Source organism: Benincasa hispida, chromosome 9 (genome assembly GCF_009727055.1).
Source record: "Benincasa hispida cultivar B227 chromosome 9, ASM972705v1, whole genome shotgun sequence".
NCBI lineage: Eukaryota > Viridiplantae > Streptophyta > Magnoliopsida > Cucurbitales > Cucurbitaceae > Benincasa > Benincasa hispida.
Genome location: NC_052357.1, coordinates 67,495,594 through 67,496,231, shown reverse-complemented (window position 1 = coordinate 67,496,231; position 638 = coordinate 67,495,594).

Genomic DNA, 638 nt, shown 5'->3' with positions numbered 1-638 from the left:
ACTTATTAACAAAAATCCTCTAACATTAAATAATAGTTACCATATTAATTAATCATAGAATCATGTACATTCAAATTTCAAATCATAATAAAGGGAGATTTGTTCCTCCAAAAATAACTCTCAACCCAAAGCTAATGATATAAAATAAATAATAAATAATAATATTTAAATTTTAATGCCAATACCATTATTATTATTAAAAAAATAAGTGGATTAAGATTCTCCCACGAACAAGACGAGTTATTTATATATTTCCTTTCAAATATAAGTATCGATATATAAAAATAAATTGAATTATTTTGGTCTTCAATAATATATATGGGATGAAGCTCATAATGAAGCTTGGTTGTATAGGTTTATATCGGTTTAGAGTTTTGCAATATTAGTATACTTGCAAATTTTGTTAATGTATATTAATATTTAGCTAATCAATTACAAAAATGATTTTTTCACGTTAAAATTTAAACATTAATTTAAAATTATCTAATGTTTTTAGTTAACAAAATTAGTAAGTGATCGAAATATTTGCCAAGTATGAGCAACACTCGAATGAATTAAATACATTTTTTTAAATGCAAGAAATTGAAGTAATAGCCATCTTACGAAACATATAAGATATACAAATTAACATTAAAGTA